This window comes from Gigantopelta aegis, chromosome 5, assembly GCF_016097555.1.
Source record: "Gigantopelta aegis isolate Gae_Host chromosome 5, Gae_host_genome, whole genome shotgun sequence".
Lineage (NCBI taxonomy): Eukaryota > Metazoa > Mollusca > Gastropoda > Neomphalida > Peltospiridae > Gigantopelta > Gigantopelta aegis.
The window spans coordinates 335341-349082 of record NC_054703.1 but is presented as its reverse complement, the minus strand read 5'-3'; the positions used below and the strand labels follow the sequence as shown (position 1 = coordinate 349082).

Below are 13742 nucleotides of genomic sequence, written 5' to 3'. Positions count from 1 at the left end.
CCATTTAGTAAGCGCGGACCGACTAGCAGACACTTCATAAACAAGAAGTAACACCGAGTGGGAGCCGTGTTCTGATTGGCTGAATTTCGATTCCTCGGTGAAGCCTGTTTTTTACCTAAGTTTACAAAGAGTACTGCATACCGATACATGTCTGGACTCTAAAATTTTAGCCAAAAATGGTTAAGACTGCTCGGCCGAAAAGTTTTAAGGTGATTTTGAGCAATTGAACGGGCGCCAAAACAAAATGCGTTAGACTATTTATAAAAAAATAAACATAAAAATTTTGAACTGGATTCCAAAACATTTAAAGTCTAACTAGCCCAATAAAAGAGGTTAGTACTCACGGAGGTAAAGGTTGTTAGGAGGTTGGGGGCTACGGCGAGCCGATGAAGTCGGTGGCGTCCAGTAGTGGAAGATCACGCCGGAAGGGAGAGGCTGCTATCATCTTTGTGATGTGACTGTACTCTGTCCCCGCCAAGATTTTGAGGACGCGATGTAGTGACGGGTTGTCCATCTCTTTAAGTAGCAGCGCTTGATTGTATCTTCCCTTCCGGCGAACGGTAACGCAAACTGCGGTGATATCCACGTCCACCTGGACTCGATGGACAGCATATTCCCCTTCATCGGGCTCGGTCGGTAGCGGACGGTAAACGCTATGTTGCGGCTCACTAATGAGCTGGCGCACGTCCTCGATGTTGATCTTCATTATCTGATGGAACCGCTGATGGAGTTTGCCGGCCTTCAGTGTCCATGGTCCCTCTGGTTGTTCAACTGGATTCGGCGGTTGAGTCGGGCGACTTGGCTTGGCTGGAGTGGCACTCGGGGGAGTGGTCGCCTTCCTCTTAACAACAGCCGTCTTCCGGGCCTGGGTCTCAACGGATGCCACCGGTTTAATCGGCGACAAGTCCGGAAACCCAGAAGTAAAGGCAGGCGGATCGGGTCGGCTATATGACGAAGTACAGAGCTCTGAGTCCGGCATATCACTTTCCTCGGTTCCTGCAGAGGGGACGTTGATGACTGGGGCCGAGACCACTTCCATCTTCGTCTTCCTCTTCAGTTGGGCGGCGTTGGGCGGTCCAGCAGACGGAGTCGCTGCCGGCGGTTTAGCCGCCGGTTTTGTCTCCCCCTGCACCGCCGCTGGCGCACGTCTCCTCTTCCTCCACCTTCCTTTCTTCGGTGGTACCGGGTCCCCGTACACCAAGGTCACAGAGGCCCGTGACCCGGTGCACGATACCCGGTACTCTAACAGCATTCCGTAGGATTTGAGCAATCCCCCCAGGTGGGGGGGCAGATCGAGAGAACAAGGGCTAACGTCCGTCTTCATCGATGAATAATACAGAATCGAGGCGGGGCAGTTACACTCGTGTAAGACATAATCACACTTTATAAATTCGACTCTTAATGCATCATTGCGCTTGCTTAAGTGTGGCTGTTACAGGCCTGTCACTTTCGTCATCTCACTGCACTTAAACCCCAAATGCGTGTACAACATTTACTCCCATGAGTAAAATCTGCTCACAAGAGTATGTGTAAAACCTGATCACATGAGTAAAAGCAAACTTGCTCGGTGTGCACATGATGCTAATAAACTGTGAGTATTTTATTAATTATACAAAATAAGGCTTATAGATATTAAAGGGACATTCCTGAGTTTGCTGCATTGTAAGATGTTTCTGACTAATAAAATATTTCTACGATTAAACTTACATATGAAATATATTTTCTTTGTTTAGAATATTAATGTCTGTATATTCAATGTGTTTCTGGTCATATTTAATCATATATAAGTACAAAAAATGTCGTACATTCACATTTATCGTGAAACTCCAGCGCCAAAGGCTGCAAATTAGTGGGGGTGGGTAAGGGACCCCCCATAAAGAAAAGTACAAAAATGTGTTTTTAGTTTCAAATGATTTTTTTTTTGGCGGGGGGGGGGGGGGGGGGGGGGTAATTAGGCTTGGCATGAACCTGCCCGTTGATCCACAATTATCACGCGTCTGTACACCCGTACGTGCATTTGTCACAGAACAGAGTATGTGCATTTTACAGCCAATCCGTGCACCTGTTAGGCGGGATTTTCATAGACGTTCAGTTTCCACGTGTCACGATTAACGTTTCACAAGTCACTTCCATGACGGTTTTCACCAAGTCCGCGTAGACTGAGTTCATTTGTCACCATACCGTAATTACCATACCATAATTACCGTAATTTATATATTTTCTTCTAATGCTTTCAATATTATCATTTTTACAATTGAATAAATGATGGTATTCATCTCCAATATAGGTATTACAAGTTTGCGTATTCTATTTTCTCTAGGAACTTTAAACCATCTGCCAGTTTCGATTGGTAATCTTAAATTTGACGTACGCAATTTAGTTATCCAGCATCTATTTTGGTACGATAATCTCGAGAAATAGGTTTCGAAGTAAAATTCTGTTTTAAATAATTTATAAAATTAACCCCTAGAAGAGTTTGTAATATCCGAGAAGCACTGTTGTATAAATTGATCGCAGAGGTTTTGTTTTAATTCTTGTTTATACGATTTGAAATCATTATTTTGATTGGTATAGATGTACCCCATTCCCGTGTTATCGAAAATACTTTTTATGAATTTCAACCATTTAAATTGATTTCTTTCACCACTGTTTAAAGAGAACATTAATTTATATAAAATACTATTAAGTTTATTTTCGTCTTTAACCAGTTTACTCCAAAATGACGCCATTCGAAACTCCCCTGCGCATGCTGTAACCTCACCGTGGTGCAGGGGTGTAACATCCTATTTGAGAATGGCCAATACAGCACAGATCCTCTTGTTTTCTTCGGGATACAATTAAGACTTTGAGTAAAAGTCAGTATCTATCTGTGATATTTGTATTTGTGCACAGTTCTTTACACTGTTTTTATTTAAATCTTTTTATATTGATGTTGATCATCACTTCATTTGTTTGCATTACCATAGTTTAAAACCCAATAGCCGATGTATATTTAGTGCTGGGGTGTCGTTAAACATTCATTCATTCCTTCATTCATTCCATTCGTAACTTTACTTGTAAAATGTACCCAAAATCCATGCAGGAAGAAATTATATTTTCAACTTAATATAGTTTTTCGCAATATGCAAGTTCATTTCGCAACTACAAAGCTATGTTTTGCCAAACAACAAGGATAAAATTATTTATTTTTAAAATGCATATTTACAAATCTACTGCAATTGTACTTCGCTGTTCATGTCACAAAAAAAAAAAAAAAAAAAAAAAAAAAAAAAAAAAAAAAAAAAACCCAACCCAAGAGCATATTCAATTCTTTATTCACGCGTGACCCATGATATGAAGGTGTAAAGTGACAATTCAAAATGACACGTGACACGTGAACGTCTCTGGAGCCTGCACTTTGAAAATGACTTGTTCGTCCTTCTATTCACGCGTGAATGATGAAAAGTGAACCATGACACGGAAAAAATTAAGGTCAATGGAAAGCCAGCCTTAGATGTAAAGACTAATATGCAGTGCAATACTTATGTCATAGAGGATTCCCTTTTGTTCCAATTAAACGAAAATGCTCGAATCTGGATAACAACATTTATTAACATTAGCATTAGCATTACTACCAAACAGCTACGAATCCAGGACAAAACCCCACTCGGAGAAAACACCTCTTGACAAAACCCCACTTGGAGAAAACACCTCTTGACAAAACCCCACTAGGAGAAAACACCTCTTGACAAAACCCCACTCAGAGAAAACACCTCGTGACAAAACCCCACTCAGAGAAAACACCTCTTGACAAAACCCCACTTGGAGAAAACACCTCTTGACAAAACCCCATTCGAAGAAAACACCTCTTGACAAAACCCCACTGGGAGAAAACACCTCTTGACAAAACCCCACTCGGAGAAAACACCTCTTGACAAAACCCCATTCGAAGAAAACACCTCTTGACAAAACCCCACTGGGAGAAAACACCCCTTGACAAAACCCCACTGGGAGAAAACACCTCGTGACAAAACCCCACTCAGAGAAAACACCTCTTGACAAAACCCCACTCGGAGAAAACACCTCTTGACAAAACCCCATTCGAAGAAAACACCTCTTGACAAAACCCCACTGGGAGAAAACACCTCTTGACAAAACCCCACTCGGAGAAAACACCTCTTGACAAAACCCCATTCGAAGAAAACACCTCTTGACAAAACCCCACTAGGAGAAAACACCCCTTGACAAAACCCCACTGGGAGAAAACACCTCTTGACAAAACCCCACTCGGAGAAAACACCTCTTGACAAAACCCCACTCGGAGAAAACACCTCTTGATAAAACCCCATTCGAAGAAAACACCTCTTGACAAAACCCCACTCGGAGAAAACACCTCTTGACAAAACCCCACTCGGAGAAAACACCTCTTGACAAAACCCCACTCGGAGAAAACACCTCTTGACAAAACCCCATTCGGAGAAAAACACCTCTTGACAAAACCCCACTCGGAGAAAACACCTCTTGACAAAACCCCACTTGGAGAAAATACCTCTTGACAAAACCAAACTCGGAGAAAACACCTCTTGACAAAACCCCACTAGGAGAAAACACCTCTTGACAAAACCAAACTCGGAGAAAACACCTCTTGACAAAACCAAACTCGGAGAAAACACCTTTTGACTCAGGACTGTCCGTTTAATAAATAATGAATGAACGAATAAATATTTAACGACACTCCTGCACAAAAATATACATCGCCTATTGGATGTCTTAATAAACAAGCATTTTGAGAGTACTGCTGAAGTAATACACGTCCTCAACCCGACTCAACACTTTTTCGTATCTCCTAAATTCAAGGCCCAAACCTCGGTGAAAGTGGGTAAATCGCCATGAAAGTCAAACTTGATCAGTAACAGTACATGATGAAGCTATACACAAAATTTCAGCTCAATATCTCAAAGCCTTCTAAAAACAAAGTCCGGAAAACAAATTTTCATATCGCCTAAGTTCATTCGCCATAACTCTGTCAAGAATGGGTAAATCGCCATGAAAGTCAAACTTGACCTGTAACAGTGCATGATAAAACTATACACAAAATTTCAGCTCAATATTTCAAGGCATTCTAAAAATAAACATCTGGAAAACTATATGTGGGACAGACGGGCGGACAGACAGACAAACGGACGGACAGACGGACAGAAGGACGGAGATGAAACCTATAGTTACCTCCGGTTGGACCGGTAGTGGACTACTAATAAATGGAGTAAGTACATGTCATACATATTATATTATAATATTATGTACCATTTATAAAATTATGCTGCTGGGCTATTTTGACAATAAAATAATCAACTAGTATAGAAAGGAACATCATAACTAACTAACTAACTAAATACATAAATAAATAAATAATTTATACAGGGAGGGGTCTAGGCTATGGTGAATGAAGTTTCTAGTGGGGTCGAGTCAAGCTGCCTCGGAAAATATTTTACAAAAAGAGAAAATCCACTTGAGCAGTGGGCGGTTTCGACCCCCTCCCCCCTCCCCCCCCCCCCCCCCCCCCTTCCCACGGCACATGCGTGTGTAAAGTGATCAGTGTATTTCATATTTTTAATAATAAACTTCGAGGAGACTTTTTAAAGATTATAATTATAATATTAGTGGCTGTATATTAAACGTGTTTCTGGTCGTTCTAATATTTGTACTAGGTTAAATTTCATCACATTTCATCTATTTCCTAAAATGTAGTTTTTTCGTACGTACGAAATTATTTGAAGACAAAATCCAGTTTGGGCTTCTTACAAATATTAAGACAACCAAAAACACAATGAATATACAGACACTGATATTCTAATACATATACATATATATATATATATATATATATATATATATATAATATATAATATATATATATATATATATATATATATATATATATATATATCGTAGAAATATTTTATTAATCGGAAACATCTTACAATGAAGCAAACTCAGGAATGTCTCTTTACAAATTGTGTCCCCCCCCCCCCTGGTTATTTAACATTGTAAGGATCTTGGTTTGACTAACCATGCTGAATAGTCCTACCGTGTTTCACCTTGCTATTGCAAACACAAACAGTCCGTGTTTGAGAAAGAATGTCAGTATGCTAACCGTCCTGGATAAACGATTACTAGTATTTCGCTGTTTAAAAAACAAAGAAGTGATTCGTCTGGAAAAACGGGTAAGTTGCTAATCGTAATATAGGCCTAGTGAATGAATGAATGGACGAATGAACGAATGAATGGATTTATTTCTGATATATATATATATATATATATATATATATATATATATATATATATATATATATGAATGAACGAATGAATGGATTTATTTCTGATATATAATATATATATATATATATATATATATATATATATATATATATGAATGAACGAATGAATGTTTAAAGGGACATTCCTGAGTTTGCTGCAATTTTTAAGATGTTATCGACTAACAGAGAGTTTTTAAAGATTATAATTACATATCAAATATTTTTTTTTGCATAAAATATTACTGGCTGTATATTAAACGTGTTTCTGATCGTTCTGATATTTTTACTAGGTTAAATTTTATTTTATTTCCTAAAATATATTTTCTCATACGTTCGAAATGATTTGAAGACAAGATCCAGTTGGGGCATCTTACAAATATTAAGACGACCAGAAACACATTGAATATACATATACTGATATTCTAAACAAGAATATATATTTAATATGTAAGTTTAATCGTAGAACTGTTTTGTTTAGTCGGAAACATCTTACAATGCATCAAACTCAGGAATGTCCCTTTAACGACACCCCAACACGAAAAATACATCGGCTATTGGGTGTCAAAGTATTGTTATGAAAATACATCGGCTATTGGGTGTCCAACTATTGTTATGAAAATACATCGGCTATTGGGTGTCAAACTATTGTTATGAAAATACATCGGCTATTGGGTGTCAAACTATTGTTATGAAAATACATAAGATAACAAGTTGAGTGCTCGCTTGGGGTGCTTGCGTCGCAGGATCGAACCACCTCGATGGATCCATTCAGTTGACTGGAAAACTATATGTGGGACAGACGGACGGACAGACAAACGAACATGCAGACAGACAGACGGAGAGACGGACGGACGGACAGACAGACGGACGGACGGACGGACGGACGGACGGACGGACGGACAGACAGGAGGACGGAGATGAAACCTATAGTAAGGTATGGGACTAATAAATACAAGTTATACATATTATATTATAATATTATATACCATTTATAAAATTATGCTACTGGGCTATTTCGACAATAAAATAAATAACTAAATAAAATGAATGAATGAATGAATGAATAAATAAATAAATAAAATGTATCAGAAATAAATTTAAGTACAGAATGGATACCCTCGGTAATTTACATATTTCAAGTTCGTTGGCAGTCGGAAACCCCGATATCTTAAATTTGACTCATTTTATTAACTTCGTTCAAGCCAGGGTCTGAAATGATTAAATACGCTTTTGTATAGTGAATTCAGGCGCGTGCGCAAAAATCTATACAGGGAGGGGTCTAGGCTATGGTGAGTGAAGTTTCTAGTGGGGTCGAGTCAAGCTCCCTCGGAAAATATTTTACAAAAAGAGAAAATCAACTTGAGCAGTGGGCGGTTTTACGCCTCCCCCCCCCACACACACACACACGGCACACGCGCATGTAAAGTGATGAATATATTCATAGTTTAAATAATAAACTTCGACTTTTAGTATGTATTTTCTTTATATCATCTTAAAGGCGGTCTACGCTTCTGTAAATAATATATTATATGTATTGTGATACACAGAACCCATTACCAAATGTTTGACACCCAATAGCCGGAGGGCGGGACGTAACCCAGTGGTAAAGCGTTCGCTTGATGCGCGGTCGATCTGGGATCGATCCCCGTCGGTGGACCCATTGGGCTATTTCTCGTTCCAGCCAGTGCTGCACAACTGGTGTAACAAAGGCCGTGGTATGTACTATTCTGCCTGTGGGATGATGCATATAAAAGATCCCTAGTAGCTCATGAAGTGGCGACAGCGGGTTTCCTCTCTCAATATCTGTGTGGTCCTTAACCATATGACTGACGCCATATAACCGTAAATAAAATGTGTTGAGTGCGTCGTTAAATAAAACATTTCCTTCCTTCCCAATAGCCGATAATTAATAAATGAGTGCTCCTCAGTGGAGCTGTCACACACACACACACACGCACACACAAACACGCACACGCACACGCACGCACGCACGCACACACACACCACACACACACACAACACACACACACAATACACACACACACAACACACACACAACACACACACATGCGCACACGCACACGCGCATGCGCACGCGCACACGCACACGCACACGCACACGCGCACACGCACACACACACACAACAACACACAATACCCATCTCGACAAGCGTTATCCACAAACAGCTCGCTGAACGTACCCCATTAAACATTATTATTGATTATTTAACATTGTAAGGATCTTCGTTTGACTAAACCATGCTGAATAGTCCTATCGTGTTCTTACATCGCCAATCATAGTCAACCAATAAGAGATCCGTTTTGCGTGGGTTTCATCTTGCTATTGCAAACACACACAGTCCGTGTGTGAAAAAGAATATTAGTATCCTAACCGCCCTGGATAAACGATTATTTCGCTGTTTAAAAAAATTGCGATTCATCTGGAAAAAAGTTGCTAATCGTAATATAGGCCAAGTGATGAAAATACATAAGATATCAAGTTGAGTGTTCGCCTGAGGTGCTTGCGTCGCAGGATCGAACCACCTCGATGGATCCATTCAGTTGATTGGGATTTTTTTTCTAGGTCCAACCAGTGCACCACAACTGGTCAAAGGCCGTGGTATGTGCTTTTCTGTCTGTGGGAAAGTGCATATAAAAGATCCCTTGCTGCATTAAGAAAAATGTAGCGGGTTTCCTCTGATGACTACGAGTCAGAAATACCAAATGTTTGATATCCAATAGCCGATGATTAATTCATCAATATGCTCTAGTGCTGGCATTAAACAAAACAAACTCTAAACAAACTTTAAGAGAACACATGGTATTTGAGACACCAATAGAGTAGTTATCCAGCAGGGAACATTTTGTTCAGTATCGCCACGCAAATTTTAATCATCGCTACACAATTATTGTAAAATGTTAGACTGTAGTTGCTATTCAATTTTAAATTAAGCTACAACTGTTACTAATAACAAAAATTATAACTAAATGTTTACTGACCCATGTATGGAATACAAATACAAATGTGGTATTGAATGTCAGTACTGACCAGGCACGTAGGAATGATATAATGAAGGTATAGAAATGTCTCTAGTTGAGGGCACAAGTCAGATTTTCATCTTTATTTATATACAGCCAGAGCCGGTTTATCCTAGTAGAACATGCAGTTAAAAGTATAAACAGTTATTTAAGAACTGAACGTTATACTTTTGACGTTCATGCGATAATAAACACCAAAACCGTTTTACACACTGTATGAATGGCGTTGTTATAATTCCAAATGCATTAATATTGCCAGTATACAAAACAATATTAAAAATCCTAATAGAACTCTATTCCACAATGATTTATAACTGTATCAATACATAAATAACAAATGGCCACACAAACCAAGAAAGTATATCAAATATATAAACACAATATGCGTTCATGGAAGGTTAGATAGGTCCCAGTATCTTTCGATGTATCATAACCAATTAGAAATCATCACACATTGCTACATTTTGGTTGATTTTGCATCTGTAAAATGTGTTAATGAATGAAATTTACAATGCGCGTGAAACATGATGTTCGTGTACACAAAAGAACAAAAAGGTACCATGGCAAAGAATATGCATCATTGAATAGTAAAACACCAGAGTACATGACAAGGCTAACTGCTGCAGAAAAGAGAGAGAGAGAGAGAGAGAGAGAGAGAGAGAGAGAGAGAGAGAGAGAGAGAGAGAGAGAGAGAGAGAGAGAGAGAGAGAGAGAGAGAGAGAGAGAGACAGAGAGACAGCGACACAGAGAGAGCCATTGGTATGGTCCAGTTGGGAGCAAGTTATGCCCACGTCTCAAGAAGTATGAATTGTACGAAACTGACGATCACCAGGTTGATGCAGCGTTTCAGGGTTACTGACACGACTGCAGACAGACCACGACGTGGAAGACCACGCGTTACAACAGCCAATGAGGACCGCCATCTCCGCATCTTACATCTACCTCACTGTGACGTCATCTGCAGCGACTGCGCATGGACATGTCTTCAGTCGTCACACAGTACGTCGCCGTCTACGACAGCACGGTATCAGGACATATCGACCATTCAGAGGGATGATGTTGTTTGCATTGAGCACGTCATGGCAACTGGTAACGTGTGATGAAAGCAAGCAGGTTCCAGCTGTTCAGTGCCGACGGCAGAATACGGATCCAGCGACGTAGGTTAGAGAGAACGGCTCCTTGCTGTGTTCAGGAGACCGCACTGTTTGGTGGTGCTAGTGTGATGGTTTGGGGTGACATCTGTGGTCAACAGAGAACAAACCTTGTTGTCATTTTAGGATGTCTTACAGAACAGCGTTACATCGACCAGGTGTTACGCTCCATCATGTCACCGTTGAGGGATGAATGGAGGGCAACACCTGATGCCATCATTAGACGCTTAAAGGGACATTCCTGCGTTTTCTGCATTGTAAGATGTTTCCGACTAATAAAATATTTCTACGATTAAACTTACATATTAAACATATTTTCTTCTTTAGAATTCCAATGTCTGTATATTCAATGTGTTTCTGGCCGTCATAATATTTGAAAGAAGCCCAAACTGGATTTTGTCTTCAAATAATTTCTTACGTACGAAAACACAATATTTTAGGAAATAACATAAAAGTTAACCTAGTACAAATATTAGAACGATCAGAAACACGTTTAATGTACAGCTACTAATATTTTATGCACAAAAAAAATAAATATATATTTGATATGAAATTACAATCGTTAAAAAGTTTCTCTTAGTCGATAACATCTTAAAAAGTGCAGCAAACTCAGGAACGTCCCTTTAACGAACTCTTCCGACGTGGTGTTCGCGTTGTATACTTGCACGTCCTGAGTACACACTACTGAAACACTGACATTCATTTCATTATAGTTATTGTCATGTGTATTCACACTTCGTCATGAGTGATGTTATGTGAATTTGCACATTTTACCTCTAGTGATGTTTATAGACTGTGAAGTTCACACTTGATGGCACATATTGTGTATACCAGTCTTCGTATATCATCAAATTATAATAGTTTCAAAATACAACACTTGCATCAACTTGTGTTGTGTGTCGTTTTTACTATTTTTAAAAACGTTATCGGTATACTTTCCTTTGACCGAACCACACGAGGGTAATATTTATATATATATATATGTATATGTATATGTATATGTATATGTATGTATGTATGTATGAATACATATATTATATATATATATATATATATATATATATATATATATATATATATATATATATATGTGTGTGTGTGTGTGTGTGTGTGTGTGTGTGTGTGTGTGTGTGATCAAAGAAAACAAGTGTACAGTATATATGTATATGCATTTAAAAACAATTTTAAGAAATAATATCCTTTTACAAGTGTCAATTATTCATATTCAGAAATGAACTGCTACATATGACGCCATACATATTATGACGTTACAGCAGTAGAAGGGGATTGATAAGTACTTAATTACGTAATGATTGCTTTTATCTAACGAAGAGCATTAAAGGGACATTCCTGAGTTTGATGCATTGTAAGATGTTTCTGACTAATAAAATATTTCTACGATTACACTTACATATTAAATATATTTTCTTGTTTAGAATATCAGTGTCTGTATATTCAATGTGTTTGTGGTCGTCTTAATATTTCTAAGAAGCCCAAACTGGATTTTGTCTTCAAATAATTTTGTACGTACGAAAAAACAATATTTTAGGAAATAAAAAGAATTTAACCTAATTCAAATATACGCTATTAGAACACGGTAGGACTATTCAGCATGGTTAGTCAAACCAAGATCCTTACAATGTTAAATAACCAGGGGAGGGGGAGACACAATTTTTAAAGGGACATTCCTGTGTTTGCTTCATTGTAAGATGTTTCCGATTAATAAAATATTTCTACGATTAAACTTGCATATTAATATATATATATATATATATATATATATATTTTAGAATATCAGTGTCTGTATATTCATTGTGTTTCTGGTCGTCTTAATATTTGTAAGAAGCCCAAACTGGATTTTGTCTTCAAATAATTTCGTACGTACGAAAAAACTACATTTTAGGAAATAGATGAAATGTGATGAAATTTAACCTAGTACAAATATTAGAACGATCAGAAACACGTTTAATATACAGCCACTGATATTTTATACAGAAAAATATATTTGATATGTAATTACAATCGTTAAAAAGTCTCTGTTAATCGATAACATTTTTTAAAATGCAGCAAACTCAGGAATGTCCCTTTAAGAAGTGGACAAAACTTTCTAATAAAATACATTTCTTTTGTCTTTCTTTTCATATCATCATTGGTATCTATGTGATAAAATTGGAAAATGGTGAATTTAATATCTTTTTGTGCCGCACATGTATTTAAATGTGAACTCAATGGTATGCATCTTGTTTGTGTACGCGTACTCTTGCTCTCAGCTGAGTGGTATGACCAATGTAATTACTTAAATAACGTTGTTAACCGAACAATCCATATCCCTGTGTACTCCAAATAAACCTTTTTGGTTGAATTGTCCGTGTGCCTTGTAAAATATGTTCTCATTTAACTCTGCATTTATGTTCTACTGTTGTAGATTCAAAGCGTGCTTTTGCCAGTATCTGTTTCAAGTTTTTGCTATTTATAATTGAAATAGAGTCTAGTATGGATGACATTTTTTTCATTTTGCTTTAAAGAAGATGAATAATTGAAACATATTATTTCTTAAAATTGTGTGTGTCTGTATGTGTGTGTGTCTGTGTGTGTGTGTGTGTGTGTGTGTGTGTGTGTGTGTGTCTGTGTGTGTCTCTGTGTGTATATTTGTGTGTGTGTCTGTGTGTGTCTGTGTGTGTGTGTGTGTGTGTGTGTGTGTGTGTTTGTCTCTGTGTGTGTGTGTGTATGTGTCTGTATGTGTGTCTGTGTCTGTGCGTGTCTCTCTTTGTGTGTATATTTGTGTGTGTGTCTGTCTGTCTGTCTGTCTCTCTCTCTCTCTCTCTCTCTCTCTCTCTCTCTCTCTCTCTCTCTCTCTCTCTGTGTGTGTGTGTTGTTCGTTCCTTTGTTTTTGTTTTGTTTTTGTGTGTGCTTTTCTTGGCTCTTTGTTTTTTTTGAGAGGGGAATGTTGCTTTTTTATGTGGTTGTTTTGTTATTCTGAAATTTGTTGTTGTTTTCATTTAAAACAAATGCACGTTTCTTCATATGTTTGTTTCAATTCCGCAATTTGTTTTATGTTCAGATATTTGCTGCTTACAGCATATCAGATTGGATACTAAAGAGGACCATTTCCAGCATATACTATATAGAATGTTTCCAGCATATACTAGATCGGACTATTTCCAGCATGTACTAGATCGGACTATTTCCAACATATACTAGATCACACCATTTCCAGCATATACAAAATTGGAATGTTTTCAGCAAATACTTGATC

The 13742-nt window shown here is 38.1% G+C and overlaps 1 protein-coding gene across 1 annotated transcript in view; it reads left to right on the top strand.

Annotated features, from left to right (window-relative positions):
• Positions 1-1433: 1433 nt before the first annotated feature.
• Positions 1434-13742, top strand: part of LOC121373694 (UDP-galactopyranose mutase-like) — a 15095-nt gene continuing 2786 nt past the window's right edge. The window contains exons 1-2 of the mRNA XM_041500422.1: positions 1434-1591; positions 13548-13742. The exon at positions 13548-13742 is cut by the window's right edge and continues 2786 nt beyond it. The gene's annotated coding sequence lies outside the window, so the exon portion shown is untranslated. The remainder of the gene's footprint in view (positions 1592-13547) is intronic.